Source organism: Dicentrarchus labrax, unplaced genomic scaffold (assembly GCF_905237075.1).
Source record: "Dicentrarchus labrax unplaced genomic scaffold, dlabrax2021, whole genome shotgun sequence".
Lineage (NCBI taxonomy): Eukaryota > Metazoa > Chordata > Actinopteri > Moronidae > Dicentrarchus > Dicentrarchus labrax.
In genome coordinates, this window is record NW_026136702.1 from 9,938,599 (window position 1) to 9,958,270 (window position 19,672).

Here is a 19,672-nt window from a genome sequence, read left to right on the forward strand (position 1 = left end):
GAGGCAGTACTTTAGTGGTGTGATCCATTCAATCTGCGGTGACTCCATCCTCTGTTACAGCATCTCTGTCCTTGGAAGCAGCAAAGAGGACAGCTAGAAGGCAAATTATCTTTACCAAGCTGAGGAACATCAGCAATTTACAAGAGTATAGTTAGAGGATACATACAATTAGCTAAAAATGCCAACATTCATTATTTTCTTAAAAAAAAAACAACACACAGGTCCAAAATATAAAATTTTGCATTTTTTGTCCATAAACAAATACATACCTACTGACCAAAGGATGTGACCCCCTCTGATGTGCTACTGTCCGCATATCATTTGCTCCTGTGTTGCTGGTTGCTGGTAGCGTATGTTTGCTTAATTTCGTGATATTCTTCATAACCCTCTCTCTCTTTAACAACTTTGTTGCTAATCCTACAGTTGTGTAGCTATCCAGTAGTGTAAGTTAGAATATTCATTGACAGCCCTGCTACTGTAGGCCCACAGTGAGACCAGAAGCTCACAGTGAAATATCATCACAACATACATACACTATGGGATCTGTGTGATTTGAACATTAAAGTCGAGATCAAATAAAAAAATGCCTCTTGGCTATCATCATCATCATCATCATCTTCATCATCTTCATCCGCTTATCTGGGGTCGGGCCCCAAACTTCCCTTTCCCTGGCCACATCAGCCAACTCTGACTGGGGGATCCCAAGACGTTCCCAGGCCAGTGTGGCGATATAATCTCTCCACCTGGTCCTCGGTCTGCCCTGTGGCCTCCTCCCAGCTGGACGTGCCCCTAACACCGCCATCGGGAGGCGCCCTGGAGGCATTCTCACCTTGCTAAAAAGTTTATTTCAGAATTTGGTGAAACTGGATCATATTTTATGGAGAAAAGGCTCAGCAGCCTCCTAGTGAACACTAAGACCAAAGCCTCCAAGACAGACATCCAGCTTAATGACAGCAGTATCAACGTTATTTAAGGAGTTTCATGATGGACTGCAGCTAACTGTAATGTTAGCTGCCATTAGCTTGTTTAGCAATGTAGACTGAACATCAAAATGATATCAGATATCAGGTGATATTTTCTGGCTTCTGCACTGGTTCTTAATAAAACATAGATCTCTGTATCATCCTCTTAACAATGATAATGAATTTTGTGTTTTAGATTTTTTACAGCAACAAGTAGTGTGACCAATTTCTAAAAATGTCTCTAATTTCAGTAATAATATTACCCCCCAAAAAAGTAGCTAATTAGAACCTTACTTTTTTTTGTCACCCGTACTGATTTAAAATCTAACAAAAAAATAAAAAATCTATCTTGATTTTTGTGATCATGCATGTCACAAAGCAGGAAACTAGCTTGGAAGAAGGAAACGCTCACATTCAGCAGCTGGAAATACTCACATTATTTTATTTTAACAAACAAAACAGGATTTTAATCATGGAGGCAGGCTACAAGAAACTGATGAAGCTTGTGCATGTCTCTAAATAACAGAAGTCGTTTGAAAGATTGTGTCTGTTCAACAGTTTGAGTCAGATGTGCTATTCATCTAGGCTATAACTTCCTGATATTCACACATGTGAAGTCTGAATTTTGGGGAGAAAGGATGCAGTTACATTTTATGGGGTGTAGCAAAGAAGTAAGTAATTACTTACTGTTGGTAAGGAATAATAAGCAATTCAATAATATTACTTTTGAAAAGAGTAACGAGTAATACATTACATTTATTGAATAACGAGCCCAACACTGGTGATGAAGCCTGTACGTACATACAACAAAAGGAGGCCAAAGATGCAGCCTTGGGGAACACCACTTTAAATGCATATATACACACATTCATACTGTCACATACGATTGCTATTGCAGCACATCAAAAACATGAAGCAGTGATGTAGCAGTGGGACATGAAGTTTAGTCTTCACTTGCAGTGGATGTTTCATCTTGGTTGTTTCTGGGTAATATGAATGTGGGGAATATTAAATTTTGATTATCACAATAAGCATATGCCAGCATGTGCAATTAAGCAACCAGACCTAAAATAAAACCCCCAAAAAAGCTACAGCTACTTATGTGGATGCTAAGTTGCGTGTTCATTCAGCATCAGTTCCAGTGCACCAGCAGCTGTTGTTTGTTTCTTCTAACATCCTCCGACTGGCTGAAGGAACAGTGGTGGCTGGCTGTGATAGGGGTGACGGGGGCCACGACAATGCCTGTCTCCCTCCCTGCTGTTCCACCCAGGAGCCTAAACTACTAATGGCCCCCTAATGTATAAATACCATTCTGTAGGCATTAGTCACACTTTCTCTCTTTCTCTGACACACACACAAGCATGTATGCACACACTCAGAGAGGCCGTCTATAAGGCATTAGTCACAGTGGCAGCCCTGCCTATGGTTGGATTGCAGATGAGGGCCAAGGCCAGGGGCTGGAGGGTCTAAATTCTCTTGCACAAACAATGCATGTCAAAGAGGCCCATCAGAGGCATTCTTTGAGAATGGGAAGATGTTGTTTAGAGCACAAAGAGAGGGCAGCAGGACCGTGCCAGAGACTGGTGAAGATAGAGATGTGTATATCTTGAAGCACAGGTTGCTATTGTAATGTGTGTGTTTTTCCTCCGTTTGTATCATGACTGTTGTGTGTGCATAGTGTCCATTGGGAAGGGGTGTGAACAGAGCAATGCTGACAGCTTTGGATGTATAACAGAATTAGAAACGTGCACTTTGAAGCTGCGCGTGGATGCGAAATCTGCGCAGGAGAGTTTTCTTTTTATTTGTTGTGAAGTGAGACCACAAGCAGGGGAAGACAAAAGCTTCCCCGATCCCTGGGGGATTTGTTGACAGCCAAATATCTTCATTTTCACATGACGCATTACGGATGCAAATTGCCATTTAGGTGCATGTATGCAAGAACAGCGGAGATCATTAATGCCTATTTAAAGCATCATTTATCAGAGTTATATAAAGACTGTATGAACAGCCATTCATCACTGGATATTGAGTCAAAATGTTGTGTACAAAAATGTGTGTATTTTTATGCTTTTTTCTTTATATGTATGTATGTGTGTGTGTGTGTGTGTGTGTGTGTGTGTGTGTGTGTGAGTGTGTGTGGGCGGGTGGGTGTTAGTGGGTGCATGACTGTGACCTTACCCTAACTTTCTGACATTTTCCCACACGCATCAAGGAAGCTATGAACTGACAGCCAAAAAACACTTTGATAAATTCATCATCTTCCTCTTCCCATACACGATCAATCAAATTCGCTCAGTTATCTGACTGTTGAAGAACTAGTAGGGGCCCGTAGAAAAGTCAGTTTTGGTTCTATGTGCAGTAGCTTCTGTGATTTTTGCAAAAAAAATAGCTATATACAGATTTAACAAATCCTTTGATGCCGGCAATCCCAGGAAAGTCTTTAAAAAATTTTGCTGAACCTAACAGATGGTCCTGGGTCAAAAGCCTGTCATGCTGCTGCTAAAGTACAAACCCATATTTCAGTCTATTTAACAATTAGTGAACCTCACAGCATGGGACATGGAGATCATTATTGGAGAGCATCAATCAGACTTCTGAAACCAACCGTGGCCATGCAACTATTACCGAGCTGTGACCACTCTGTGCCTGTGACCTTATAACAGAGGCTGTAAAACACACAAGGAGGCTTTTATTCCCTTCTTTTTTTTTTAGTTTCACTGTATTCTCCTATCACATTGCTTTAACCAACCTTTAGTGAGCAAACAATTTAACAGTCTGGTCCATGTAGACACTCTTCTGGTCTATGCTGAGCCAGAATCTGATTACAAGCCAAGACAAAATTGAGAACATTAATGCCTTGTTTTCATCAAAAAGGTTGTGTATGGTTTGGCGCGTTTATATTCGTGTAGGCTGTTATGTTACTGAGCAGGAATGCGTGTGTATTAAAATAACAGTGTTTTCTCTTAAGTGGCTGGAAACTCTAACGAGCTAGCAGCATGCGGAGGGGGATTCCATGAGAAAACACCTCACCAGGGCTTTCCTCGACATCCTCTTCCTCCACCCGCACAGGCACCCATACTTGTACATGCTAATAAACAGTGACATGCGTACACACAGAGAGATTGAGGCATGCTAATTTGTGCTTCTCTTGGACAAAGATAAAACCAGTCGGGAGGTTGTTTGAATTCATTTGTGTTATTAAGACATCAAATAGCTGGAGCGTAGGAGTGTGAATGCACCGCTGTAACTCTCTTTCATCCTTCAGAGTACAACAGACACCTGAACATGATTCTGTCAGCTCATACTGAAGCTTTTCCAAGTGAACCAGTTTGTTTGTGCATTATATACTTCATAAAACTCACCATTATTAATCCCTCCTCTCTCTCATTGCATCCATATTTTACTCCTCATTTCATTATTGTTGTTCATACTGTGGTCTCCAGCTGATGTGGTTAAAATGTTTTATACCTTTGCAGAATTGCTGGGCAAAGAGGGGAGCAGTGCTCCCCAACATCATGAGGCACATTTTCCACTGATTTAGATGTTTCTCCTGTTTACCAGGTAAAGACCCCAGAGAGAACACCGACTGGAAACTTAAACGAGGAAGCCTGTTTTAACGAGAGAGGGAAAAAAAAAAAAACTTTACAATTTGATTTCACATCACGGCAAAAAGAGTTGGCTTTAAAGAGTGCATGGAAACCACCAGAGGTAGTGGAACACAACTGCTTCTGACCTCGCAGGGTAGCAGACAACAGTGAGGGTAGCATTTTGGTGATTTTCATTCCAAACGTGGGATTTTAGATAAACAGAAAGATTGGCACCCGTTGCCCATAACGGACTGAATCTGGACTGAAATGTATTGAAACTGAAGTGAAACATCTCAGCACTAATAGTTTCCATAATGTCACACACCCAGACAGCAACACAGGATGAACTGGGTCATGGAATATCATGGATCATTTGGCCGTTGATGTCATGGGTTACTAGACAAAAGCTACTTTTTTTTCCTCACCTGTGATTTGGATGTATGTAAGAAAGAGTTTCTGTCTCATCAACTAGGATTGGATGATTACAGCCCTCGGAAGGACATAACTGACACTTTTGGTCTAAATCTGCCAGTAACTGATATTTTGCTCTTATATACAATGTCTTTAAATGAGTTTTTATGCCTGCAATTCCACCAAATTACAAGGGGCATTAAAAACTCCCACTGAAACCTTTCTAATCTTTTAGATGAGCTCCTACATGTAATGTGAAAGGTGTTAGTTGTAGCTCTACAGAGCATCTTTTAGTTCAGTTTTTCATTTTACGGCTCATTTTACTTCACTGTTTCACTCTTGCCATTTGTATCAGCCTTGTTTTGTGCCGCAGAAGGCAGCTGCCTGCTGTACACTACCTGCCCAGTGCCAAACAGCAGACAGACAAAGTAAGCATTAAGCTTTTGAATAAAGCAAAGTAATTAGCAGGTAAAGAACCAGATACTGGACTTATATTCTGCAGGAACACATCCCCAAATGAATGTTGACGCTGCTGTATGTCTGAGTTAATTGGCAACTGTTTGCTAACACATTAGCCATATCAACTTTATGAGGTGATAATATATATATATAAGTGATGTGTACGTGTAGCCAAAAAACAATTAAAGCCGGTTTAAAGAAGTTCAAATATTGTCAGTTGTCTTTATCAGTTGCTTCGGGGCTCGCTGGGTGAGATAGCTGGCAGCATCTGGTTTACTACCGTTTATTAATGTTCTAGTAGCTTAGTTTTAAGGCCTGTTTAACCATTAAATGAGTGAATGGAGTGATACACACTATTTCCAGTTTCAGAGTGCAGGTACAACTGACTGAATTCATATCATGTCCAAGAAGTTACTGAAGTTTCACTATAAGTCAGACAGAGGCAGGTGTTATTTTAGGTTTTACAGACTGCTTAGTAATATGACTTTCTCATTGCCTAATTCTTTTAAATGTTCAAAAATATACTTGGTGATAGGTAAGGCACACCTGTTGGATGCTGCCACGTCCACATCTGACAGCCATTACCTCCCAGTTCAAATCTCCACTCCATTACGCTATTACACTGTTACCATGATACCACGATACCACCAAAGACGACAGCATCATCAATCTTCTGCTGTCTTTGAACAAACACACACACACACACACACACACACACACACACACACACTGGAGGCAACTGACAAGCCTTTCTCTGCTGCACTCAGGCCTCCTCCTGCAGGGAGTTTATTATTCTTTCTCCTCTGACATGTTATGTGCTCTTTTATCTTTGAATAATGCATGAAGCCTTTTTTGAAATCCAGTTGTACATTTGGCACCAACAGTCGGTTTATTTGGCTTTACTTTTAGATGTCGAGGTGCCCCACGCATTATAGAAGTCTGTCAAACCTCAAACCCCTGCTCTCTTTCTTGTTCTCCCTCCAAGTAATGACACACACAATTTACAGAACTTTCTTCGGTTGACTTTGTGCAGCAGGCCCCATGCCCCCTGCTTTAGCATTTATAACACTTATTTCTTACAGTAGATCCTACTTAGGAGTGTCCAAGCCTGTGACTGGGATCTTTCCCTCCCTTGTGTATTGTAATGGTGTCGGCCCGATAATGTAAAGTGTTAGCAGCGGGCCGGGTCACTGGCTGCTGTTTTGAGGCCTCTGTGTTCTCTCAGGCCTCTCCTTTCCCAGCTCCTCTCCCCTGAAGCACTGTGGGTGTGTTTAGAGCATGCCCAGCAGGCCGCCCTCAATCACAAAGCCCTCTTCTTCCACAGTCCGAGGCTGCCAGCTGGTGAGAGTGTCCAGTGTAAGTGTGTATGTGTGTTTGAGGAAAACAGAAAATGTCTGTGCTAAAAAAAGTAGCGACTTTATCTACTCCTCCCTGCTCCGCTGACCTAACCAGACAGGAAGAGAAGGGAAGAAACAGACAAGAGAGAGAGAGAGACTTGCAGGACTTGGATCTCGACGTGGAATAAATCAACAAGCTGGACTCATTAGACCCAGCGCTGCAGGTTTTTTTTCCCCAGCAGGCAAGCGAGGCTGATAAAGCTCCTCCACTCAGTAGCAGCTCCACAGAAGAAAAAAAGGAACATAAAACACAAAGAAAGAATAAAGTGCTGGCTTTGGGGTTTCAGGAATCCAAATTAACTGTGGGTCATGTCATGTGAGAGCCTTGCTGCGGTAAAGCAAGAAAATGAAACGGCTGAACTGCATCACCTTTCTGGAGCAGTGGACAGATCAGCCCTTCCCATGGGAACTCACATGGTCCCGATGACCCGCCCACCATGAAGGCCTTTATCAAAAAGACCCGAGTTCTCAAGCAGAAGAGCAGAAATAAGATAAAAGACGTGGGAGTGTGAAAATGAAGGACACAGTTTCTCGTTTTCTTGAGGCCAAACAACACACTGCACGTCCTCCGGACCTCGCTCAGCTGTGTTCTGTGAAGGAGACAAATGACAAGTGGTTGATGAGCATCACCCTCCGATCTAGTCCAAGTCCTCAAACAGCACCAGTGGCCACCAAGAGCGATGCATCTGTCAGCTGTCATCTTCCTTAAAGTCCAAAGAGTCCACTTCCTTCCTCCCAGGCGTCACGCAGCAGCCAGGTTTCAGAAGAAAGACATTCTGGTGCTCATCACACACCCCTATGATTATTCACAATAGTACTGGAATGCTGCTGAGGCTGAGAGCTGCTTGAGATGTGGCTGTGGCCAGACCGACTGCAAAAAGACACATTTACTGATGGTACAGTGTCCAAAAACAATCAGACGACTTCTGTCAGAGCTGTCAAAACAGCTGGTCGTGTGCCATGTGGGTTTATACAGTAAAGGCTACAAGAAGGAGTTGACCCCACTCTTCTGGCCCTTCACCAAACTCTGCTGTAACACAGTGTTACCCTCCTTGTTTGTTTGTTTCTTCCCTCCACATGTCCTCTGTGACTTGTTTTTTATTCATACACATTCATAATCTTCTCCAAATAATTTGCCTTTGAACAAAAATTTCATCGGTTTTCATAAGGTTGATACAAAAGGAAAAATAAAACTAGGGTCAGTGTGCTCATGATTGTGGTTTTACTGGCAGTACACATTTCCCTTGTTTTTTGGTTTGTTTTTCTGCTTTGAAGTAGGAGGGTCCGGTTTGCACAGGGTGGTTGTGATTGCCTTCTTGGCCTCAACTAATCACAACTTTAATCAGTCCTTGTGTTCCATATTTTCTTATATGCATATTTTATTTTATTTGTCAGGTAAATTATAAGACAGCACATGTCTTGGGTATTTCATAATCTATAATCACTTTCAAAACTACCCTGTCTGTACTGTCTGTATGTTTCTCACAGGACTCCGGTGTAGATGAAACTCTTGATGTTGGGAGTAATGAAGAATGAAACTATATTTTACAAGAGAATTCTTTCCACAGCCTTGAACTTGTGGTTGTTTTAAATAATTATAAAGGGTTGGTTTGCCAAAATTAAAAAAATAAAAAAAATCTTAATGGTGTCTAGAATGCAAATAGTTTGGGGCTTATTAGTTTTGGTTTTGGGATAACCATGAGGTATCTGCATCCACAAAAGTGCAAGGGAGGTGAAGGGGATTTTATTTGTTCAGAGCATTTAAAGATATTCAACAACAACTTCCCTTTCTAGTCTCCATAAGTCTGGATAACCGTAAGAACATGCTGTCAGTAGTTTACGTCTGAGAGAATGTTCTCTCCTTTTCCTTTGAGCACTGCGAAACTGCTCTGCACTACTGCAGTGACTGATAACTCCAAGTCTTGGTAAATAAAACCAAACTTATTTGAGAATATATGCTGAAAATACTCCTTTTTCCTTTTTCCCTTATCTTTGCAAATATATATTATAACCAGACATTTGGAGTGGAGCAACCTAAATGTCCTGAACACACATGGATCAGACCCCACATTCTGTCAAAGCCGGTTGTTGTGGTCGGCCAAACTGCAGAGCAACGGACTAGAACTATTTTCAAAGACGCTCATGCAGATCTCTGCTATTAAAGCAGACACTTACAGCGCTATTTCAGGAGCAGGCCTAGGGGCCACAATAACAGTGTTTTATTGTTGTGGATGGAGCTTGAAATTAAACAAGCCACTTTTGAGCTTCACTGAAACGATTTCAGTGGAACAAGGAGAGGCTGACTTAATGAGGTGGATTTGGGTGGATAATAATAGGAACGATATGAATTCAGAACACATACTGTACTGGCTGAACAATGAAATCATAGGCCTTTTTGACTCAGGAGGCATACGGAAGCACTTCAGAGAGGATCCTGCTTGGCTACGGTTTCAGTTTTCATTCCCCAAAACCATGATTATTCTTTTGAATTTCACCCCATCAAAACTGCACTCAGACCTCAAGGCACCACAGCAATCCTCCGGGTCTATGATTTGCATTTCAGGATTTATGGGAACACGTTTGAAGATTGCTAGATCAAATGCAATATTAGAACACTGAACTATTCCTCTGGCTCCATAAAAAAAAACTGAAAATAATTACATAAATATAAACAATCCTAATGATATATTGAGATATGATGAGAGACGCAAAACAGAGTATTGGATTGTTTTTACCTTAGGTGCATGAGGCCAAATAGGGGGGAGGAGGCCCAGAAGGTCAAGGGCATTTTAAGCCACAACTTCACACATGCTAGAGGATGAATGATGGTTTTATTTCCTGTTTATGCACTAAATGGATCCTCTTTGACCCATGACCCCAACTGCTGCAAATGTGATTGTTTTGAGAAAAGCTAAATGGCCACATTAACGACTGTCACTGACGATTACTAATGTGTTAGTCACTGAGTAGTGCATTAACAATACTGATGTGTTTGGCCCATAAGGAAACAATATTTATTGGTTTGTTGAATGGAGCGAGTCCCTCTACAGCAAGTAACTGCTGGTGACCACAGAGAGGGAGAGTGACTTATTGGCCTTTTCTCCTGTTTGTCTTTGCCTGTCCAGGTTTGTATTGGCAATGTGGTGACTGAGGAGAAACACAATCGGGCCCAGAGTGCTGCTCTGTGCCCTTTATTCATCCATCACATCAAGGGCTTTCTGAACGCAAAGCTCCTACAAGCAATTAATGCCACTGAGCTCCAGCGCTGGGTGCTGCTCAGTGTAAAGGCCGCCTCGAGGCACAGACCATAGAGGTCACAAAGCACTTCCTATATCTCACCCGTGTAGGGGAAACAACAGACAGGCATCAAAGCAGTTTCAAATCAAGATAAAACTTTCTTATTAAGTTCACAAACCCCCTGGAGCGACTTTCTCCTCACAGTGTTTCCCACTCAGCCACTGATTGCACACAAGGCTTGATTTCCTTCATACAGCTGAGACATTTCTTGTGTCCTCAGCAGAGGTGAGGAGTAGTTCAGCCAGAGCTTTTCTGTGTTTATGGCAAATCCCTCTTTATCTTTTTAAACAGACAATCTTGCAAAGGTATTTGACCAGAAACACGTTGCCAGCAGATCGCCCTCAAGTCTGGCGGCATGTTTCCTGTTTGGAAAACTACATTATATACATTTTTCTTGTAAAGTTGAAGTTAGGGTTAGATAAGCTGTGAAGTTCCACTTTTCACCAAGCGTACTGAAAGGTAAAGAGTAGCTCAGAGTAGTAGTCCAGTGAAGTGTTTTCCTTGGCTCCGGTCAGAATGGGTAACATGGGAGAAAAATATGCTCCCAGGATATACCATGACATGCTGTACTTTACTTTATATTACAAATATAAACAAGTTTTAAAGACTAAATCAAACGGGAGTTTACTTCATCTGTTGCTCAGAGGTTAACGTCCACTTAAAAGACCTGCAGGGGGGATATTTAGTGGAAAGAATATGTGTGTGCATGAATGTAAAAGCAGAAATGCACACGCAAACACATCTTTCCTCTGACTGCCAAAGACCTTTACTCAATCATGTTTCATGTTTCGTGAAAGTTTTATCATGCCTGCTGCCTTCAAGGCACATCAAACTAACACAACATTGTCCATGGGAATCTGAGAACTGCATTTCAAGTTGAATCTGGGGTTTTATGCTCTATAAAATGGATATTTTATAAAGCATAAAACCAAAATCTTTGGTTGGATAAGACTCTTTTGGCATGGCAGCTGTGACAAATGCTCTGAAGAGGCATGGGTCTTTTTCTATACTAGCAGAAAAGTTAGAGGATAATAACAGACAAAGGTGTAAAGGCCAGATAACCAGGCATCTCTTCAACTCATGGCTCCAGAGCTCCAGTGTGGTGTGGCTCTATGCCACAGGGCTATAAAGAGAGATGAAATAATCTGGCAATGGTGGAGGTCCACTGGAGAGTGTATTGTCTGTGATGAAGCTAATAAAGTCCAACCATGCTGTCTGATCCTTGATATTTGGCCCATGTCCAGAGCGGGCATACTGCTCTTGTCTCTCCACTTATCGTATCCTCTCCGCCCCCCCAGAACTGTGACAGGAGGGCTTCCAGGAGCAGCTTTGATCAGTGTCTGCCTGTCATTCAGCATTAGTCACCCCAGGAGTGGGGAGTCCTCTCTGGGCCCGGGATGGACCGGAGAAGGGCTGGATCCTGAATGGAAGGGCCCATGGCTGTGGAACAATCAGCTCTGTGTGGCACAGCAGACGTCTGGGTGTTAGCAGACATACTCTGGTGTGTGCCACATGTCTCACCCCTGACACTGTCATGACCCAATCTGTGCTCCCCTTACAGCTTTATCTCCCTAATATGGCCCCACAACTCTATTAAAGGGGATGTGTTGGTGAAATCATAGGTACTGCTGACACTTACACATGCTCATTTAACGACAATTTAATTGATATTTAATGAGTTTTCCAGGGCAAAACTCCAAAAAAGTAGTGAGGGCATCAAGTTATACTCTCTGCATACTGAAGACATACAGATTCACAGTGTTTCAAATCCAACAAATTAGCTTATTTCCCATTCCATTAGAATAACTGTACTAACGACTTGTTGGACAGAATATTGTTCTTGCTCCAGGCTTATTTAGCTGCCAAGAATGACATCAGACGTCTCCTATTCAAATCTATCATCTGCCTCTACCTCACGTCTCACGTAGAGGGAAGTACAGGAGGAGGAGTGTGCATTTGTGTGAGTGATCAGGCATACACATTTTCATAGTAGAGCCTTGAGGTCACTGGGACTGATAGGAGCTTTTTCTTTTTGACTCCCATGGTTTGGATGCTTTAAGCTGAATGGGAGGATTGTGGAGTCAGTGTGTGACGGTATGAGAGGTTGAACAACAGACATAATGTGAAGACCCCATGGTCCATGGCCTTGGAAGTCACAAGTGCAAAACAAACACACACAGACACATACGCATACGCACACACTCGGTGTATACGCACGCGCTGTAACATCTGACACCGCTTCCCTGCTGCTCCCACCGTGTCAGGAGGGGAAGTCCATTCATTTCAGAAAAATGCCTTGTGAATCAGAAAAGACTCTGAACCAGGACTGAGGTTTCAGTTTACACGGAGGCTGAATGTTAACAGCTTGTGTCTGCAACATCCGAAACCATTCATAAATAATATTTATATTTTATTTGCAAGGGCTATGATAAGGTGGACTGGGACCATCGATCACGAAGCGATGTAGACTCCAATGAAACATAAAAGTAAAGTATCATGAAATTTGAAATTTAAAATGTTCATTTTAACCACTCAGTTGTCAGACTGAAACTTTAGCAGCTAATGTCTTATTCTACACAATCTGCTGCTCTCCACCACTCAGCAGCAGTCACACAACGAGCAGACATATCAGTTATCACAGCCCGTTTAGCATTTCCTGTTAACCAAACCAAAAGTTGAGCTTCATCCAGAGGCAATCTATCATTGACATTTATGTTTTTTTATGGACAGACACACACACACACACACACACACACACACACACACACACACACACACACACACACACACACATACATACATAGTAAAGTCAAAATGAGAGGATTGCTGTAGGATTCCAGCTTTGAGAAAAATATAAAATATAGTCACATGCAAAGAAAAATGGATACGAGCCAGAGAAAGACAAATAAAGAGTGGCTGAAAGAGAAAGAAATAGAAAGGACTGACAGTCAAAGTAAGAAAGAAACATAGGGTGGACAAGAAAAGAAGTCATGTCGAGCTTATTTGAATGATTGCAAAGGATTTCACAGTGCCTATATCCTGAAACAGTGAAAGAAAGTGACCTTATAGGAGAACAATAGGCCTCACATCACCCACAGCACATTGCAAAATGGAGATTCTTTTAAGTTTTGAAACAAAATACATGCATACATTTTTACAGGGTGAAATCATTTATTAATCAATCTTCTGCATCTCTTTCCAATTTCCAGTGTTCTTACGTTATACTGTGTATTGTAATATTGATATTTTAATTATTATTTCATTAAACAGCATCCGTGCAGTACCACAAATCTCCCTATGAACACTTTTTCTAAAACATCTTGGTGTATGTCCTAATATGTTGTGGTGCTGGTTCCCTGTGTTAATTAAAAAAATGTTCCCCCGCTCTTCTAATCTGATGCCAGAATGGAAGCAATAACGCAGTGAAACCTGAAGGTTCACTTTGTTTAAAACCAGGAAGTTATCAACAAAGGACCTTCACTGATATTAATTGAATCTGCGTTCCTGTGATATTGGCCACCGCTGCTCTGGCCTTGACCTTACAGCAGGCTTTCTAGGGCTGACAATGTACATGGGTCTCTCATACTGTATGTTTGTTCTGTGGGCTGACCTGCCTGTAACTCCACCAGAGACAATAGATCGCATTAGACTCAATGGATGAAATGTTTGCTCTTGTGTCAACAATTGCCAGAATCATGAAACAAACAAATAGAACAGCATGTTTCTTTTCAATCTCCACGTTCACTAATCACCCGCTTACCACTACCGGGCTTTTCTGTTCCTGAAACCCACTAACATGACATCACCGGAGCGATGGTCACGTCCAATTAGAGGCCGGGGATCGACAGGAGGCCTGAACCCCCACTAATGGGAAATAGATATCGCAGTTATTACTCTGCAAGGAGGGCACATTTATTGGGAAATATCACATACCGCCTTGCTAAATGATGGAGACAGAAGCAAATTAGAGCAAGGGTCAATCTGACAGATCCATCAAGCTATGAAAAGACCCTGCCATCATATTCCCAACACGTATTACATATCTGCTTTCTTTACAGAGCCGGAGCTCTGGGATAACAGGCTTTTCTTTTAAGGAACCTTGAGGCCATTGGGTAAAAGTCAGCCCAACAGAAACAAACCCCATGTAAATCTCAGCAGGATATTGTACTGAATGTGTGTGGGCATATCACATTCTGGTTAAACACCCATGCATGCGTGAACAGAATCATCACATCCCGCTGAAGAAATACACTCCGTCTATTCTTCCCATCTCAGACCTCAAGTTAAAAACACAAGAAATGTGAAGTGAGGAGGAAGTGACAAATAAGTGCCCCTTTGATTTGTTTTATAGTTAAAACACTCAAGCTCATTCCCGAGTGTTTCGTCTCTGTTTTCGGTCAATATTATGAAACGTGCTGCAATTCCCACACTGCAAATAAAACCTCAAATTTCACTTGAATTTTAGAATTAAAAATAAATAATTTTTTTAAAAAACAGAGCGTGGTCTGTCGAGAAGGCCAAACATTTCCATCTTCGTTCGACACAGTCAACTACCAAAGGCACAGTCAGTCAGGCCCCATTGTGAAATCGGAATAATTAAAGGATTTAGCCAATCAATCTCCCAGCGTAATTTCCTCCATCCTGGCTCCAGCCCAATGGGGTTTAAGGGCAGCCTGTGGAGGTGAAGGTCACGGGCCTATGGGACGTGTTCAGGAAGTAACAGCACACAGCGCAGCCTGTAATGAATATCATGGGCGTCAGAGTAAACACAACACCACCAGTCACAGCTCAGATCACACTCTCTCTAGAATATTCTGCATTCCCAGCTAACACCGCACAGTTACTGCAGTGTCTGAGTACAGAGCTGCTCACTTACTACTGTCTGTAAAATAAGTCCAACTGGAGACTGTATTGTATGAATGGATAAGCACAAACATATTTATAGTATTAGAAAAAGGCTTTAATGGAGGCAGTTAAAGCTGGTATGGAAAACGGTGCACAGAAACACAACAACATGAATATAAACCACAATAAATAATATGCTATTAGCTATTAGTCAAGGTACAGAGAACGACATTGACGTTTCTGTCAGTGAATAACAAGGTCATTGAGAGATGGAAAGACACAGAACAAAGGCTATATGTCAGACCTGGGAAAGGACATCAATCCTGCAAGTGTTTGAAAAACACACACACACACACACACACACACACACACACACACACACACACACACACACACACACACACACACACACACACAAATATTCCATTTATTTTCCTTAATCACCGATCAGCCCTCCTGTCAAGTGGTTTGAGCCTCGCTCAGAGAAAATACTCAAGTCAGTCAGAGAGATCTTAAGCACAATGTGTCTCTCTATACCTTGCCATGGGCTGTGAAGACAGAAGTGAACCAAAATTAATCTGAATCAGTCAGATGTCAATTACACATGAAATAATACTCCCTTTGTACTGTGGGATGGTTTTTCCATACAAAAGTCTGGATGTCACACGAGGTAAAACTGAAGAGAGAAGAAGTCGACTTCTGTTTCGGCAGTTTTCAACCTCGGTTTGAAAGAAGACGTCCAATTCTGCCATCTGAGATTACATGGCCACCTGTGTGTCCAGGAGTCTTCTATCAAAGGCAAAGAGCCAGAGGAGAAAGAAAACCCCAAAACACAAAATTATTTATTGAGACAAATTCGGAGCAGGAAGGGAAATATTTGGTTAGCTCGGCGGCAAACGGTCGGCGGTGTTGGAGCAGTCCACGGTTGAAGTAGGGGGGGAACAGCCGGCCCTTTGTTTGCGGACAGAATGGTGCACTCCGTGGGGTCACTGCAGGAGGCCCGACATCACAGACACAAGCAAACACACATTCTCCCTCTCTCACACACATGCATGCACACACACACACACTCACATACACACACACATACACGCATGTTTGCCCGCACATGCATGCACACTCACACAAAAACCATAACATTCCTCTGCTTCTATGAATGTTTTATTAACCATGTGAATGGGTCACAGAGTTACACCCCCTTAGCATAACTAGAGTCTCCATAGTCACAGTCTTTCTCACACTCACACACCTACCAGGCGAAGTGGATGGCAGACGCATTCTTGGTCTTTCATAACCATCCAACCTGTGACTCCTTGTTAGGTCACTCTGAATCTGGCCAAAAATCTTGGCCAGAATCTCCAGTTGTAGGCAGTCTGTGTTTTATCCTGATATCAGTCTTACTGCTGAAGCAGGGCTTTTTATTATTTATTTTTTTACCACAAATAAAAATTGGGATAATGATAAGGATTACTTCACCCAAATACCCTCCCCCCCCACAAAAAAACCAACAACATATTTTCTCACTTACCACAAGTGGTATTTAACCATCAAATACTTTTGGTTTCACTTGCTGTCTTTCAGATTTCGGCTTCCAGCCACTACAATGGATTGTTGTTGATGGGGTTTACAGCAGTGAAACATTCAAAATATAATAAGTCCCTCCAGAAACAATGTCATGGTCACTCTGGTATAATCCATAAGCTTCTCTGCACTGAACTCTATCAACCCTTACAAGAACGTGTTGACTTCATCTTGACTGGGATTATTCAGAGAAGTTGGGATGCTGTTTCTGAAAAGACACGTTGACACTGTTGATTTTTTTATTTTTATTTTTTCATGTCACTTTACTGTCTACTCCACTACATCTCAGAGGAAAATATTGTACTTTTTACTTCAGTTACTAGTTACTTATACAAATTAAGATATTTGTACTGTTGGTTGGACAAAATAAGCACTGTGAAGGTGTCACTGTTGGCTCTGAGTGATTGTGATGGCGTCACTTTTTTCAGTATTTTTTACAAACAAAACCAATCAAATCAATCTATTAATAGAGAAAATAATCATCAGATTAATCCATAATGAAAACAATCATTAGTTGACCCACCTCAACCAACTACAACAGTAAAATTCTGTTTTTTCATTAATAAATTAGTATTAGTAATCTAATGATATAATAGTATAACAGTCAGGGGGACATCTTTCTGCATTGAGTACCTTTACATTCAATACTTTCAGTACATTTTCCTGACTTACATATTTTTACTTAAGTAACATTTTCATTGCAGGACGTTTACTTGTTGTTCAGTATTTCCACAATGTGCTACCCTTAATTTGGGTAACCTGACCCTTTAATGAAACGCAGCCAAGAAACAACAATGTAGTGATTTATATGTGGCAGCAGTTTTAGCCTGGATGTTTTTTCCCCCTAACAGGAACTTAAAAGTCTTAAAACAGCCTTTAAACTGACACTTTCCGCTTTAAACCCAACACTCCAGAGTGACTTCTCGAACATTAGAGTGTGACCTATTGTTTTGTCCACCCATAAAATATTCCTGAGGTACACAGGAAAGTCACTTATAGCAGCTGTAAACATCCTGGTACACAACATGAGAACATTTGGCTCAAACTACCCTCTTTTTGTTTTTATGAGAACAAACCATTGCCAGTTAGTCCATCCCCCTATACTTGCACAGCGCTGTTCTTTTTGGACAAAGCATGACAGCATCAGTCACTAGAGGATGACTAGCCAATAGTTGATCCATTGCAAGTCCCTTGTGCCCACACACAAACATCTATCAGACCCCCACTGCTGAGTTCTGGATCCAGAAAGTCTCACCCAATACCATGCAAAGGTGTTAAACTAGGACCATTTCCAGGACCAACCATCAATCCTTGCACCACACACAGACACAGACACACACACAGACACACACACACACACACACACACACACACACACACACACACACACACACACACACACACACACACACACACACACAGGCATGTTAATTCCTCAAGCTCCTCCATACCCCCACAGAGAGCAGAACACAACTCCTGTTTGGTTTGGATGGCCCTACGAGGAGACCTCCATGTTGAACAAACTGTAGCACACCGTGGCCCTGTAACACAGTTTGAGTAGGAAGATAGAACAGGCTTCACAGTGCAGTGCTGCTGCAGAGATCAATGGGCAGAAGCAGCATCTCACAAGACCTGCATTATAAAACAATCATTCACATCCGGCAATGACAAATCATATTCCATCCTACAAGCCTTGAGTCAGTTCAAGTAGTAATATATCAGTTATGCAACAATCCACATTGAATCCATTTGGTGATTTCTGTTTCGTGTCTCTTTCAGCTCTATGGTGCGCTGATGCATGCTGTGTATCATTGTGGCTGCAGTTTCAGTTGTCCGTTTAATGTGATTTCTCAGTATAAATATCGTATTTCTGCATGTCCACACTTGGTCTGAAAGTGTCTGTTGTGCATCTGATGTGGCTGCGTTTATCAGAATCAAAAAGGGTGGGATTCTGCTCTCAGTGTGAGCCTGACTACTTCCACATGTAGCTTTGAAGATCCAATAGCAACATAAGCAAAATCCAGTTTTTGTGCGCTGTGACCTGTCACTTAATACACCCGTGCTTCAGACAAAAACATTAAAGTCGGACTGAAATGACACGTGTAACCATAGCCTTAGAATATGCGCCTGGTTGAGATCTCTTGAGGAGCATTTACCAGTGGTTTCTCTGTCCTGCTGTTTTTTTTTTTTATCTTACTCGATCTAGTTACAGTAATGCTGTTATCCTCACAGCCATGATGGAGAGAGCAGCATTATTGTAGATAATGCCCAACATTAATCTCACACTGCCCTACATATTAAGGGTTAGAGGTCAAAGCCATTTCATGTTCTCGTCCTCACGCTTGAACTTGTATTGGGCCGTCTCCTCCCCAGGACTATTTATTATGACCCTAATGCCCTGGTTTCAGATATCACTCTCCCTCACTCTCCCCCTGCCCACACATATGTTGGGTCAGAATTTCGAGGTATTTCAGTGTAAACTCCTGCATTTTGTTGAATAGATAATGACTCTGTAAAACATAACAATCTCCTTGTTTATTTCCATGTGCTACCTCATAAAACAGCAAGCAGATACACTCATGTTGTCATAATGACAAGGGGTTTTTAATTGCTTATTAATAACAGAGAACGACAGCTCATTGTTTGGCAATTATTGTTTGGTTTTTCCAAATGTTATTTATTCCAAAGAAACAACTGTATATCTTTCAATATCTGTTTGTGTATCCTGGGGTTTTTCTTTCAGAGATTGGTCATTCTCAAATGCCACTATAAAGTCTCGCTGGATTTCTCACAAAGACGACACTTAACCAAGCGGAAAAAAGCATTGCATGTATTCAAACAAATAACCACAACAATTAATCATATTTTGTTTTTCAGGCCATGGTATGGGCCAAAGCATGAATGTGTTTGTGTGCTATGGCAAAACCATAGAGCACTCCACTTCAGCCGACTCCCTCATAATGCTCCTCCGCTATCCCTTTGTCACACTCACACATCCAAACACCATCTCCAGAATAGTCCAGATTTAAGACCTGTCGCTGCTCTGGAACATAGTGAAAAGGAGTATCCTGTGGGGCCCTTGGGGGCCAGAAATGTACTATGTAGCCCTGTATGTGTGCTCGTGCATGTATAT